Source organism: Pelecanus crispus, chromosome 1 (genome assembly GCF_030463565.1).
Source record: "Pelecanus crispus isolate bPelCri1 chromosome 1, bPelCri1.pri, whole genome shotgun sequence".
In the NCBI taxonomy this organism is placed as follows: domain Eukaryota; kingdom Metazoa; phylum Chordata; class Aves; order Pelecaniformes; family Pelecanidae; genus Pelecanus; species Pelecanus crispus.
Genome location: NC_134643.1, coordinates 47,924,012 through 47,939,805, shown reverse-complemented (window position 1 = coordinate 47,939,805; position 15,794 = coordinate 47,924,012).

Sequence of the window (15,794 nt, the reverse complement as noted above, 5' to 3'; positions counted from 1 at the left end):
GACAAGACACTTCATGATATTCAGTGAGAGACGTATGAAGTCCTGCACCTGGGATGGAGTAACCCCATGCAGCAGTGCAGGCTGGGACCTGGCTGAGGAGATAGCAGATCTGCAGAAAGTAGCTGGGGGTGTTGCCAGACAACAAGTTGAACATGAACCAGTGGTGTCTACTGGCAGGCATGCAGACAACAGGCTGAGGGACAAGATACTTCCCTCTGTTCAGCACTTGTGAGGCCATATCTGGAGGACTGTGTCCAGATTTGGCCTCTCCAGTACAAGAAAGGCATTGACAGACTGGAGCAATTTCAACAGAAGGCCACCATAATGGCTAGAGGGATGGAGAAGACAATGCATATGGAGGGCCTGAGAGTGGGGTTTGCTCAGCACGTGGAGAAGACTCAGGGAAAACCTGGTGCTGTCTTTGGCTACATAATGCAAGGTATGGAGAAGATGGAGCCAGACTTTTTTCAAAGGTGCATAGACAGAAAGGAAACCTTTTACACTGTGTGGATGGAGTCTCTATCCCTGAGAATAGTCAAGACACACCTGGACAAGGGTTGAGCAACCTCATCTAAGTGGATCTGCTTTGAGCTGATGATCTCTCCCTTTCAAAATAAATTATTTCATCATTCTAAAAGCTAAGCACCCTTCCCTTCCCTTCTTCCCTTCCCTTCCCTTCCCTTCCCTTCCCTTCCCTTCCCTTCCCTTCCCTTCCCTTCCCTTCCCTTCCCTTCCCTTCCCTTCCCTTCCCTTCCCTTCCCTTCCCTTCCCTTCCCTTCCCTTCCCTTCCCTTCCCTTCCCTTCCCTTCCCTTCCCTTCCCTTCCCTTCCCTTCCCTTCCCTTCCCTTCCCTTCCCTTCCCTTCCCTTCCCTTCCCTTCCCTTCCCTTCCCTTCCCTTCCCTTCCTAGTGTATGCAGCATCTAACATTGTGGGATCCTGATCCAAGATCTGAGCTTTCTAACTGTTCAGTAACATAAATAATAATGAATTCTTATAACTAGTTCTATCCAAAATAAACAATGTTTAACACACACTAACTGCCACTTCTGTCAGCTTCTTGGATTGTCACAGCAGCTAAATGGTAAAACGAAAATGCACTAATAACAAACAAATGGTTATGAATTATCTAGGATCTCCTATTTATGGCAGAAAAAAAGATTTTAAAACAGATTTGTGTAATTAATGCCTTACCATATGGCTTAGTTTCATTAACTCTGCTGAAAAGAATGCAGCAGCTCAGAGCACTTGTGGTCAAATTCCCTTATACATGTACTGGACCCTGTAATCAGCATTGAAGTAATGTTGTTTCAAATGGAATATAATGTGAGTTGCATTTTGAACTTGTGGACTGTTCTCTAATTATATCCTCTGTAATTATTGCAATGAGCATGAATTTTGTTTTGGAAAGAGAGAAAAGTGTTTTTTTGGGAGCAGCTGCAAAGTTATCTGATAAACAACTGAACAATAAAGTGATTTTTTTTTTAGGGTTGCTAAAGGGTTAAAAATATGTATACATTCTGAAAAGTGAAACCTTTAGGAAGGAATTTACTAATTTTGCAGGAAATCTTAGAACTGACCTGATCAGCTTGAAAGCATTTGATAGAGGCAAGGTATCTGATAGTAAGTTAATAACCCATCCCTCCAGGTAGTCAGAGAAGTTATCATTGGTTGTACCATGAGGATATTTCTTGGAGAAGGGATGCTTGTGGTTGCATCAAATTTTGTCTCATCAGCATTCATTGCCGTAGAAAAAATATAGATTGTTTTTTGTGGTTTCTTGCAGAAGACTTGCAGAATGTAACCAAAGAATAGCCAATGCACAGCACATCATTCATCATACCCTTCCTTCTTAAAGTACATGGAATGAATAGGTGAGAAATGTGCATTCCTATTTCTTTTCCTTCGAAGGAGATAAGTAATCCTCCATGGTGATTTCCAACACATTCTGCCTCACTTGCATTCCGAACAGCAATCCAGAAGTACACAGAATGCTGAAGTGTTTTGCTGTCTGAAAAAAATATGTGCCTTTGACTGGTACTGAGACAGAAATTCTTCAGCTTTTTACATCTATCCAGAGTTTTCATACAGATATCTGCTTTTCAGAACTCATATGTTACATTGAACACATAGAAATGTGTTTGGTTTTTATTTTTCCCTCATACTGTCGAATAAGTTTCTAATGAATTACACGCTACTATTAGTCTTTTAGAAAAATTGTAGAAACTCACTGTAAGGCTGTCTGAAGTTCCAAATCACAGCATCCCTAGTGGGCAGAGTTAATAATCTACTTCAGGAGTTTTATGAAACAGTGCTCATTTTTTCTGTACTAAGTTTGATGGTTAGGGGAAACAGTTCCCTGAGAATACCCAAGAAGGATAATTTTAGAATAGAAAGCATACCTTTTCAAGGATAGGATGCATTAATTTCTAATTTTGAGTTGCAGTTTATAGTTGTGGTAGCAAGATTTCCTGACTTCCTATGTAATTCCTGCATCCTCATACTTCATTCTTGACTACCTTTGTGAGTGGAGCCATTACGTCTGTTTTCAGATGGAAAGCTTGTACCCAGCATTAGGTTAAATTATATTTTCTGTGTTACGCAGATGATAATATCATTCCACTGGTCTTAACGTCTGTAACAATGAGGTTAAGAGAATAAAATTAAATGAACTTCATAGTTCATCACCACAGTTATATTGTTTAAAATACCTTTTTGCTCCTGGGAAAGCATACCTGAAAATATGTTTCCTATGAAGCTATTAAGGCAGTGACAGAACAGACCTAAAATGACTTTTCAAATTCACCAGAATTTCCTTCCTCATAAAGGAAGGATCTGTTTTGTTCAATGGGACTTAACTGGCTACATCAGACTGATGACACGTTTCTGTTGGGAAGTGTTCACAGTAATTACATGTTTATCTTGCAGCACATTACCATTAGAAACCTCCCTGTATCAAGGAACAGAGAGAACAAAATTTATTCAGTAGGTCAAATAGTGGTGAAAATGACCTGGAAAAAGGAAGAAATTAACTATGAAGTTCTGGGAGACCCAGTCAGACCAAAATGGGGGATCATTCAGCTATACCGTGGAGACTGTTGGACAGGTTGACTGCTAATAATGAATCAGATCAGCAGAAAGTTACACATGTTTATGGGAAGCAAATCCTGACTCTGATATGCATTGATGTGTACTGATGTGTATTCCCTTTTCTTAGCATTAAGAAGTTAGATGAGAAGAAAACAGGGGCTGAAATGCTGACTGCATCTGCAGGCTGTTTTGCTTTTTGTGTTGCTGTAGTCTTACTTAAGCGATGACTTCCTTTGTATTCAGTTTGAGTAAAACTAAAGACAAAATTAAATTCCTGTAAGTACCCCTTTGTGACTTTCAGAGAGGGCTCTTTTCTAACACCCGCAGAGACATTTGTGTGACTGTCTCCACCTAAAAGTCAGAGACTCAAATTGTGCAATCACATTTTAGGGCAGATTCTGACACGCCTTCTCTCCCAGAACATTTCAACAGAAAACCACTGGATGCAAGATGGTATATAAAGTGAAGAAGCCACTCATTTTATAATGAGACATTGTCGTACAGCTAATTTAGTGTGTATTTAGTAATAAAATCTAGTAGTAAAAATATTGCCACAAGTAAATAACTATGAGTCTCTTAGGAATACTATTTTCTGGTAATTAACATTAAGTTCTAAAATAAAGTATAGGTAACTTTATATAAGATCTGAAATATTTTTAAATACTACAAAGTTTTCCATCTTACAACACACAGCAGCAGTGGCAGTGACAATGTTAATACATGAGAAATATTATTTACCCACAAGTAGTCAGATATGCAAATTATGTGAAGACCACATAATACATTTTCACAGGGATTTCAATGTTTGTGATTAAAGCAGCTTATAAGTGCAGCATAAAGCTCAGTTCTTATACGGCTGTCATGATTAGAGTAGTGCAGCAAAAACATGATCTTTACTATGACTGATTTGCAGAAAAAGCAGAACATTGAAGAAATATGAAATTTTGCAACAGTTGCTTTTCTTTATCAAGTGGTAGTACAAAAAATATTTGTGTACAGTTAGAGCTCTGTAAATTAAAGAAGGTCCATGACCTGAGGTGATATGGGGACATGACTGGAACCCCATTCTCTGTGTAAAACATTGCAGAAGCAGTGTAGCTCAAAAAACTAGTGCCAAAAGCAGTGAGTGATAGGTGAGAATGGAGTAGAGGACTCCCCAGTAAAATGGCTCACGCAGGTTTTAGTAAGAAATTAGATTACCTCATATAGAAACTATCAGGAAAAGAACAAGTTGTTAAAAGAAGGATCAAATTCTCATCTAGATGAAGTCGTTATTTCCACAGAGGTCACTAGGTGCCTGCCAAATTGCAACACTGATGTTTAGATTCATACACTTTGTGTGCTCCATTGCCAGGAGGCCACAGTAGGTAACAGCATAGAGCTGGATAGATACCAGTAAAATGGCCATATTCCTTCCCCAATGCAGTAGGACACTAGGCAAGGAGATGGGGATGATGGTCCAAAAATAAGTTACGAACAGTAAAATTAACAGGAAAATCATGTAACTATTCAGAAAAAAAAAAAAAAAAAAGTGTTCTCATCAGACTGAAAACAAAACCAATGCCGAAAATACTCTATCAATAAGCAGCAAAAACTGTCTCCTCACAGATTTTCTAATTAGCACCTAGAGCAACATATTCCCAAGGAAACTATGGATCTAACCCACAAGAAGCAAACCAAATGCCTGGAGCTGGTGAATGCTGAAAATAAAGGCGTTGACTATGCTGACTTTAAACACACAAACAAGCAAGCAAGCAATGCTGCTAAGCAGGCGTTACTTTTGAGCCTGCCCTTTGGGTTCCTGTAAGGAAGGACAATCCTGCACCCCACTTTAATGTACCTTTTTTTTTGCCCTACAAGCATTGCATGTGGAATCATTAGATATAATTTTCACAGGATTTGAAATCTTGTCCCGGCAAGTCATCTTCTCTGCTGCTGGTGACCTTTTGGAATTTTCCAGCAGTCTTAGCCAAGTTCAACAAGCAGCTAAAGTTTTCAAAAATTCAAATTTTTCTTCAGTGTTTTAACCCCGCATCAGCTACAGACCAAGGGTTACTTACAGAACTGTTGCCATCATAGTAAATGTGCAGTTAAAACATTATATCACTGAAAATTCAGAAGAAAATATAAAGATCATATTAAAAAAAAACCCCTGGAGCTGGGCTCCATTCAGTTTAAATGGGTGTGTATGAAAACAATTGAAAACATAAATGTGCACAAAGCATGCACAGCTGAGTGCGTGCTAGTAAAAACTTATTGCTACTTTTGCTACATGTCCCTGCCACTCTTTGGAGGAAAAAAAAAAGGTCTTGGATGCCTCTGTAAAAAAGGAAGTCTTTAAATGTAACCCTGGCTTTTGCAACACCTTCTTGGTGACATATTTCACAGAGTACTTACCTTGAGCTAGATACAATCTAACAGAGGACGTCCATTTTATATACCTTATTGCTATACTCTGTCTTTCTTCCATGTTACTAGCCTTCAGCACAACCTGATTGATTTGACTGTGAGAAGGGATAGGTTTTATCCTTGTCTGTGCTAGCAAAATGTATCTCAAAATTAACAAATCAGTTTTTGTTCATTTCTCCAAAACCTGTGGTTAAAAAAATATTTCTCATAAATCTATTTTTAAAGTACATCTCTTCACAGTTAGCCATGAAATTAGCCACAGTTTAAGCCAGCTGCTGGGTGAGTGGAATAAAGTTTCTCTCCCTTATGTCTTTCATTTCTGGCTGCTGTTGTACCCCTTGCTGTGGTGACTTCTCAGACAAATTCATCCTAAGAAGGAATTTATAATTTTATGTGACTTTACTCCCCATCAGTGGCTTAACTGTTTCTCTTCTTTGCCTAAGGAGTGGTACATTATGTATAGACATAACATGTATGTGTCTAACATTATGTATAGACATAAATCCATACAGGTTAGTAGGGACTTCTGGAAGGTGTCTGGTCCTACCTCTTGCTCAAAGCAGGGTCAATTTAGCTTAGGTTGCTCAGGGTTCGGAGCAGCCAGAAATGATCTTCTGCAATTAATTATTGTCTAAGTGGTTCTGGTAAGATAGAAAATTATTGCACATGAGGAAATCTCCTGCACTTTCTAGTTGTTTTTTGCATTGCAAATTAAGTGTATTTTTCTTAAAATTGGGGGGAAAGACCTTCACAATAGGTCTTGAAAAAGAGTCCACTGAGTTGCAGGGGCCTTTGTCAATTGTCCAGCAGACCTTATCTTGATAGAATCAGGAGGAAAAAAAAAAAAAAAAAATCAGAAGGGGTTATATGAGAAGTGTTTGGCTTGTTGTGATAAATTCAGACTGTTATTAACACTGTCTCCTGCAACTGTGCTCAGGATTACCTTGGACAGACAAAAGGTGACACTTTCTGTTTTGTATAAAAGCTTAAAAATCAGATGTTAAGAGATAATTGAAGTCTGGAAAAAGTGGGGTAAGTTACCAATTTATGAAGCAATAAAGGATGAATGTCCAGAATGTTACATGTAAAAGCACTTAAGTTACACTCGCATCTCTCTCTGCGGAGTGCAATTGATTGTTGGCCACAAAGATCTGACACCCAGGCGTTCATATACAGCACCTGTGACCTGCTCCAATAATATCGTACCAGAGTTAAAAGAAAATCTCATTAAAGGAGGCCTTTTCTCAAGACAATACTGCCTCAAAGCTGCTGTCTCCTTGAAATACTGTCTGGTGGTAGGGCAGGGAAGGATGAAAGGTAAGCAATGAGAAGGGAACACTGAGCAATGACTGTGGGGTAAAAGAAAGAACAAAGGAACACTGCAGTGATTGCCATCAGGAATATGTTCTTTCAGGCAAAGTTGGAGGTGTGAAGACATAGGGGATATGTAGTATCTTACATAAGCTGTATCTTGATAGGACTATTGTTCAGGATCTTATTCACAGTCCATCATTTTTTTCTTGCTGTTTAGGTTTTAAATATATTTTCTAAGTTACTTTTCAGTCACTGAACAGTTTTAACACAAAATGCCATGGAAAGAGTCTTCCAGTTACTATGCAGCTGTATATTCTAAATTTTTTTGAGGCATTTCTTTTTTAGCTGTTGAAAGGTTTTAAAATGTTGAATATTATTAAAAGTGCTGTCTCTGTATCTGTCAAGAGCCTCTTAACATTAAACATTAAAACCCAGAAGTTGGTCTTTCTAGTCATTGACTATTTTTGCTAAATTTTTTATTAAAATAGTTTTTCACTATTAATGAACACTCTATTTTTACCAAAAAAAAAGCAAATTCTTAATCAAAGATAAAATTTAACTACATTTCTTTAGATGTCTCTTTTCTTTACTGCTTAGCACATTAAAGATTTATCAAAACATTCGAGTTTTATTCATTGTGAAGCACAATACTTCCCAAACTACATTGCAAGATAAAACATTTTTTGTTAGAAGGTGCTTTTTGATCTACTGTGTAATATTCTATATTAAATATTAAGACAAGTTGGTGTTTGTTTAGCCTCTTTTGCTGCTGAACACATTTTTCTGCCAGAAGATGTTTAAAAAAGTCAATGAACTTGCTTACATTTGAACTAATAACTGTGATGAACAATTGCATACATGAATATGAATATCTGAAGAAAAAATATAACATTTTCATACACAAACATAAGAAAATAACCTTATTAAAGTAATTTTTTATTTTCATGTAACACCTGAAATAGCTGGGACTCTACCACTTGCAATTGGATTTGATCAGCTGCCTTACAATATTTTGAAACTTGCAGCTAATACTGCTCATTTATTTATCATTGCTTAGCTATGAGATGTTTTACCCAATATGGGAGCACTGAGAAAAGCTTTCTATTTTTTTTCTTTTTTCTGCTTTTTGTTCTATAATGTTATATCAGAGGTTTTTCATAATTCAGCCAAGAATAAGCCTTTGTTCTGCCTCACACTCTCTAAATTATATGAAGTAACACTGGATTATATACTCCCCAAACATCCTATAGTGTCAATAGAGATGACACATGAGCAGTGAAGGAAAAGTACAGATCATACAGGAAGACGAAAGTTTGCAGACTTTGTGAAAGTTAATTGCTTGAGTTTTAAGAGAACAACAGCATGTGAGGCAGTCATGGGAAAGCTATTAATTAACTTTGCTGAGACAGTGCTAATCAGAGAAAGAATGAGGAATTAAAAAAAAAAAAAGTGGACAGGCAAGTCAGGAATTGGGCATAACATGAAGGTGAGTAAGGACTGGTATGAACAAACTGGGAAAGAAACATTGAAAAAAACCCCAAATAATAAACAGAGAACATTGAAAAGCTAATCTCTGCTTTAATTTTTATTTTTTCTTGTTGAAAATACATTCATGATTTTATAAGGTATCATTGATTCGTTTATAGATCTGACATGTAAAAACATAGATTAAACTCTGAGGGACTGATTGGAAAACAGAAGTTATGCTGTTTATCAGCTGGCATAATAAATAACAAAGAAAGCCACATCTTTAAGTTAAAGTGAATTAAGTAACTATAACTTTGATATAATAGATAATTAATAATTACCGTCTAGAAACATTCCTAAACAATTACATATCCATTGACCTGAAGCAATCCAGCTTCCTTACTTGAACTATTGACTGTTTTTTTTCTCTTTTTCTGAATCTACTGAGTATTCTAAATTTTTTACAGCCATCATGAACACTGCAGAGCACAGCGTGTTGACACCTTTACACACTGTCAGGCAGCTCCTTGCATTTTTCCAGCCTCCTGGAGAGTTAGTTTCTGACTCTTGGGTCTCTTTTTCTTTGCAAGTTCTTTCTCACTCTGCTCTATGGGTTCCTGTTCCTGCAATAGATGGGTTGCCCTGTACCTTCTTCTCAGTGATGTATGTGTCTTTCTCTTTTTGTGTGATGTAGCATCTGTATTTGCTTCAGGCGGCTTGCATCACTCTAAGATCAGCTGTGGGAAAGGTAAGATTTCAATTCCTTATAGAGGGTCTAGAAGGTGTGCTGTGGTCTAGTAGATCTGTTAAACAAAATGAAGGTTGATGAAGGTGGCAGGCAGTGCTACACTTGTACTATCATGAAGTACCTGATATCTAACAAAAAAGACCTCAAAAAATTGGCTTTATCTGAACGTACTCATTACATTGGGCAATTTAAGCAATGAAAAATGAATGAAAAAGTATCTTTGATTTTCATGTGTGGAACTTTATCTTTTTGTGACTGTTCTTCTAAGCACATAAATACATTTCTGAATACATGAATCACTAAAAATAATATGGAGATTTGGAAAAAAAAGGCAAGTGCTAAAGAAGACTAGAAAGCCACGATGACCTCTGGCTGAAATTGTATTGGTGGTAATCTTCAAATAAAAGGAAATATGATAAAATGTGGCTTTCTTTAATACGTTGTAAATGCAATAGTGAGCCAAATAAAATAAATAACTTATTTTGAGCAAACCCCAAGGATAGCTGCATGTCTTCACAGACACTATATTCCTCAGAAATGTAAAGGGTAGCTGTAAAGAATTCAGCTAAACAGAAATAAATAAAAATAAGTAAGTGTAATTCATATTGACTGTCACTGAAGGTGTTTGCAAGGATAAACTCTGGTTTGTATATGAAAGGGACCATGCCAAATCTCTCCTGCATTTTGCTATTCAAAGTTTGATTAGGTTGGTCTAAATGTCTTAAAACATTAATTAAAATAGTATTTTTACTGACATCTTCTAAAATATTTAGTGTTAGTATTCATGTTTGGATTGTCTTGTACGTATCTCTAATTTGATTTAGACTTTCTTGTAAAGATGACTGCTCACAGGATTTTCTCTATCTTCAAAGTACTCCTTTTGTCACTTCATCGTCTTCTGGAGAAAATGAAAATTCAATGAGTTATAAAGACACTCATGTTTATAAAGCTTTAAGAAAAACTTATTCTTGGACAACTGAAAAACAGAAAAAAAAAAAAAGCTAAATAAGTTACTTGCTATAAGTTACATACCACTTCTGTATATGCACAGTCATGAAAGCCTTCTTGGAACATAAGCCCAGTTCAGTCAGTAAAGGATGACACTACAGTATGTGGTAAACCTCAGGTTACAGACTGTAGATGTGAACATTATGAAACCTTTCCTTGGCTAATAACAGCTGGTTAGGAATGGCGCCACTGGATTGACGGGCACACAGCAGAAAATCCAGCAGGTTTAATTTCTGCTCTTCCTTGCCATAGTAAACACTGAAAATTATTTCATCCATTTCTCATTCAGCAGACAGAAAAACCCTACCTAATATAAACAAGGCAAGCAAAACCACATTTCTAACAATGTGCTGCAGCACTACGTTTGGGGTTTTCTATTATTCCAAAAAAGTGTCTCATCCATGTGAAGAAAAACACCCAAAGAAACCAACAATGAACCCAAACCCTGTATTTCCTACATATTTGTTACTAGTTTACTAAGGTCAGTATATTTCTTATAAAAAAGCAAATGCTAGTAAATGTTACTTGGGGATTTGTTTCAAAACTGGACAGACTATACACTAAATAGTAGTAAGATACTACAGAACTTTTTTAACTACACAGATTTTAAAATTATCTTAAAATATGTTCCATTTTCCCTAAGATATTTTTTTAGAAATGTGAAATCTCATAGTATCTGTTGAATATTTCACACCCCTTCAGCTAATGAATGATCTGTTGGTACTTCTACTGTTCAGTAAATCTCTGTGGTCAAGGGTGTAGAGTTTATTTGTAAAGAACAACCCTAGGCTTCAGCATGACACAGTATTTTCTAGTGAATAAATTTATGAACAGTTTCATTTTACCTAAGTAAAGGATAACAAATTATGAATAGAGTTTCAAGTCAGAGTTTAAAGATCCTTATTTCTTGTTGTTTATAGTAAAATGATCAGACTTTCTCATAAGTAGCACAAATAACATCTTCCAGCCTGCTTGGATACAATTGGCCCTATTATGACCTTAAAACACGAGTTCTTCAGTGGTAGCCACGTTAACGTAAGCCTTTACTTCTTCCTCCATTTTCTTCCCTTTCCTCCTTTCCTTTTAATTATTTCTTATCTTTCTCCCATGAAATATTTTTCTTTACCCTCTTCCAAAACATCACTGCAAGTCTGTGACAAGTAGGGAAACAAAGCGAGGTAGTTATTTTCTCCTTTGCCTCGTCACTGAGAGGTGAAGTGGTTTCAGTAGTTAGACTGCATAAAAAGTGGGTGGAAGTCAGATTGCTTTTTTGTTTGCCTAGCACTGTGACCCCATCTGGCAAACAGAGACAGCTCCACTTGTATGACTTTTGAAGAGGCTGACAGACTCAATAAAACCCAAAGCCAGGCCTGGATAGCTGTGGCAGAGATCAAGAATATTCTGAAGAAAAATATGAGGTCACTGAAGACACTTATGGGACAAAGAAACTTAATGAACTTTCATTTTGAAAAATAACAGATTTTAGATGAGGAGGAGTTGGAGTAGACTGGACAAGAACCAGTTTTTCCATTTCACAAAAATTTCCATGTTTTTAATGTCTTTTCTTGTTCTAAATCAAATGAGAAATATTTTAAAAGTCCTTCAAGGCAAGTTAAAACCCAAAAAGGTCCAGGCCTATCAAATCAACACATTTTGGTCATACTGAAGCTTTTAATTCCAGTTTCATGATTTTAAACTCAATTTTAGGTCTACAGATAAAGAATTTCATTTTGAAAAGTTATATCATCGCAAAAAAAACCCCATATCCTATTTATAAAATATGAAATGATGAAAATTACATTATTTGTGCAAAAAAAAATTTGAAATATTTCTGATCATATCTATCCTGATATATAACAAACAGCTACTTGTGTCAATAGAACTGAAGAGATTATTTTGTAATTCAGCATACAAAGACAGTATTTTTCACCTGGATTGAATCACACATGAAAATATTTTGAATGTAGTAGTGGAACATGTCCATACAAGGCTTTAACAATGAATTGATACACCTTTCATTCAGTAGATGCAAGTACAAGTGAGTGACTGATATGACAGACTAGGAGCTACTAGAGCAAACACAAGACTTCTTTTAAACACCTCCACCATTACACAGATTTCTTTTCCCTGCCACATCTCTCTTGCAAGGGTATCTGCTTTCACTAACATAGAAATAACCATATGTGTCAAACCATATGTCACATTTTTAAAATGAACAAATGGCCAAGATTAATAGCAAAAAATGAGTTTGTGGTTTAACTACATAAATTTAGAAATTAAATGGCAGGAAGAGCAATAACATTTTAGTTTCTGCCATTTCTTTTTTTAAAATTGCTTTTAACTGTGTTGCAAACCATGACATCAAAATGCCTGCATCCTTGAAGTATATGTTTCTGACAAAAGCTGAAATAAAGGAATAAAAATGTCAGTGAAGAAATAAATCTGACTGATGTGCCAACCAGCTTATCTAGTCTTTAATAGTTCTATGCTCTGTGTGACCCCAGGTGTGCCTCCTAGTTCCTGAGGTGGGCGTATGGCTTATCTGTGACCTGACTGCATGTAAAGTCAAGATTGAAGTGCACAGTTCTGCCCTTCCTTATCATATCTGAGTTTCCATGGGAGTAAAATCAAGCTGTGCAGGCTAGAAATCAGATGTACCCTGCTTCAACAGGTCCTCTGATCTGAATAATCTGGGGCACAGGATGGCCAAGCATGACAGACCAAACCCGTCACATAGCACATAGTCATTGATTGCTTTGGCTTAAATACAATTAGTGAGATCCACAAAACTGACTAATTTACTTTATACAAGTGTCCTGGTTTTGGCTGGGATAGAGTTAATTTTCTTCCTAGCAGCAGGCATAGTGCTGTGTTTTGGATTTAGTAGGAGAAGAATGTTGATAACACGCTGATGTTTTAGTTGTTGCTAAGTACTGCTTATGCTAGTCAAGGACTTTTCAGCTTCCCATGCTCTGCCAGGGGCACAAGAAACTGGGAGGGGGCACAGCCAGAATAGTTGATCCAAACTGACCAAAGGGCTATTCCATACCATATGACGTCATGCTCAGTATAGAAACTGGGGGGAGTGGGCTGGGGAGCAGCGATCGCTGCTCGGGAACTGTCTGGGTATTGGTTGGCGGGTGGTGAGCAATTGCATTGTGCATCACTTGCTTTGTATATTGTTATTATCATTATCATTATTATATTGTTATTATTATCATTACTATTTTACTTTATTTCAATTATTAAACTGTTCTTATCTCAACCCAGGAGTGTTTCTCACTCTTACTCCTCCGATTCTCTCCCCCATCCCACCGGGGCAGGGGGAGTGAGCGAGCGGCTGCGTGGTGCTGAGTTGCTGGCTGGGGCTAAACCATGACAACAAGTTTGAAAAGAAATGGAGCATTGTGGCCTGTTTGCATTATAAATATTGGCATTATGCCAGTTCAGCATAGTTCATAGTAATGGTATCTTGCTATGTGAGGATAATTACTAAAGACATGACAGTAACTTTCAGATTTTATTCTGAGAGTAAAATAACATTCCAGAGCACAGGAGAGCTGTTTAGCTCAAAAGGTTACAAATATATTATTCCATGTACCCCATGTGCCATGTTCCAAAGCATGTAATCCACTTTCTCCTAATCTTGGATATGGATAATGACTTCAGAAACACTTTGACAGAGGTAAGGATTAGGAGTCTTTATGCCATTGCATGGTAGCATAAGTGAAAGACATGCTTTAAAAAGAGGGTCTGGCAGAATAGAATTCAGAAATTCTGTAAGTAGAAAACTACCTTCTTTAGGACAAAACAAGTAACAAGTTTTGAAGTATCCTTTGCTCCCTCACTGGCTTTGTTGTGATCAAGAGCAGTTAGGTACTTCAGCAATGCCTTTTGCACATCTACCTATCCATGCCTAGTAGGTGCTACACATAACAAAGCAAGTCAAAGTAGGCCACGAAGAGCATCAGAAGGTTTGTAACCCTTTCTTTTATTTTCCCTAGCAACAGAAACAAACTAGAACCTAGCTTTTCAGATCCAACCTGGGATTTTGAAAACGAAAAGCATATTGCAGATTTGTTTTTTTCCTTCATTATTTTTACTTTTTCTTTTTTGGAAATACTGAACATCTGCTTTGCTACACATTTTTTTGCATCAGTTGAGTTTTGTACAAGTATCATCTGTAAAACTGATTTGTTAATCTGGTTTACTCTTAGCTACCCAAATGATTCTGACAATACTCACACTTTTAAAATGTGCTACATTGAGATTCTGCATGCCAGATTTCAGGAAACCCTCTGTTGAATGTTAAGAGCAGATTGTAGTGATGCACTTATGCTTGGAACAATACCATGAATGTTGACACCATACTCTACTTGGAGGTTGTTTGAGCCTAAAGTTTTTCATGTATGATGGTGCAAGTTTCTGTCTGTGGAAGTCCCAGGGAAGCTTATGGGAAGAGATTATAGGACTGAGATTATGGCACGTGATGGAAAGATTCCTCAGGGATGAAGAAAATGTGGTGGTTTTATTTTACTGAAACACAACTAGCGTATTGTATTATTTTCCCCCATACAGAAAAAAAACTTCAATATTGAATTATTTGTTATTTTCAGGATGGAGGAAGGAGGAGGGGAGACAGTTGGGCAGGGGAAAGAAAAAAAGGATGTGGTAATGTTTCTGAACTAGGCAAGGAGAAATACACAGTTGCCAACACATATGGAATCACAACATTGTTGGCAAAACGAAACATCATGCAAACTGCTGTATGAGTTTAGTTTAGCATTTTTATAAGGTACCCTACAAACTAAAAAACAGAATAGCACCAAAATAAAGCCCTTGTTTTATTTTTAAATAGTAATTTCTACCTTTAGTTCTATTATGTCACAGGTACTTTTAAATGACTCACAATAATATCCTCAACTCTTTTCATTCATATTCTTGTAAAATTTTTTGGGTGTTTTTCAGTGTTCATTTATATTAAACAAGTAAGTCTTTGGCTGTTCTCAAACCATGATGCCTTCAGTGCCATCTGTTCCAGTCATACTTTTCAGCCTTTGATTTTTGTACGTGATGATTTACTTTGGGCCTGACCCCAGTTTTTTTAAAGTAGATTAACTGTCTGGTGTAATTAAAGAGGAGTTAAACTACTAGGGAATGGCTGAAATAGTCAGCCATCTGCTGTATTTTTTGGTTCCTAAGCAGGGTAGAAGATCATTTGCAGATTTGCCACTACAGTTACTTATATAAAACAGGAAACAAAAAACATTTTTACAAATGTTCACACCTCTTTCAAAGCATTCTCTTAAACTCTTCCTGGTGTAATATTGACTGAACAAAACATAAACTCCCTTAGTAATGATTAGGGCAGCTTGTGTGCCATGACCATATCCTGTCACACCGACTTTCTCTGGAAGTCCCTGTTCCAGTTCTGGATGTCACTTCTGCAGCTGGGTTGAAGACTCTGCTCAGAAGTGCTGTGCGTCTCTGGAGACTGGATTAGTGTTTTGAAAACTTCTGCTTACCATAGTGAGACACATGCCCAAAGAAGCCTGGGTTAGACTGAAAAGAGATAAGTTTTTCCTTGTCTAACAACCTAGGGATATAATTTTAAATCAATGGAAGTTTGTGTTATTGACTACACATTTTTAAGGATACAAAGAGGTTTGTCAGGCACAAAAGCCAAGACTTCTGGCCCACACCTCTTGCATGTTTAAAAAAAAAAAGATATTATTTTTTCCAAAACATGTCAGGTTATCTG